This window comes from Tupaia chinensis, unplaced genomic scaffold (assembly GCF_000334495.1).
Source record: "Tupaia chinensis unplaced genomic scaffold, TupChi_1.0 Scaffold138725_1, whole genome shotgun sequence".
Lineage (NCBI taxonomy): Eukaryota > Metazoa > Chordata > Mammalia > Scandentia > Tupaiidae > Tupaia > Tupaia belangeri.
Window position 1 is genome coordinate 75,001 of NW_006198617.1, and position 358 is coordinate 75,358.

At 46.6% G+C, this 358-nt stretch overlaps 1 pseudogene; it reads left to right on the plus strand.

The window, feature by feature from the left end:
- The window catches only part of LOC102477833 (WASP homolog-associated protein with actin, membranes and microtubules-like), a 4,770-nt pseudogene that overhangs the window by 319 nt on the left and 4,093 nt on the right, over positions 1 to 358 (plus strand).

Here is a 358-nt window from a genome sequence, read left to right on the forward strand (position 1 = left end):
GCGCAGCCCCGGCGAGACGCCCTTTCCGGCCCCAAGCGGCGCCAGGTTCTTTAGGGACAGGAAAAGCCAACAGCACGCTGGAAGTTTATCAAGAGGAAGATGAAGTTTACCACGAATTAGTTACTGTGACAACCATGTTCTTCCAGTATTTACTGCAGCCATTTAGGGATATGCGAGAAGTTGCAACTTTATGTCAGCCTGATATTTTAAAGTCCTTAGATGAGGATAACCCGGGTCCCAAAAGGATAGTTGCCCTGAAGAAGGAAGCCAGAGAATGGACCAACAGGCTGAAGAAGCGGTTGTCTCTATCCAAGATATCACAGTGAATTATTTGAAGGAAACACTAAAAGCATTAGCA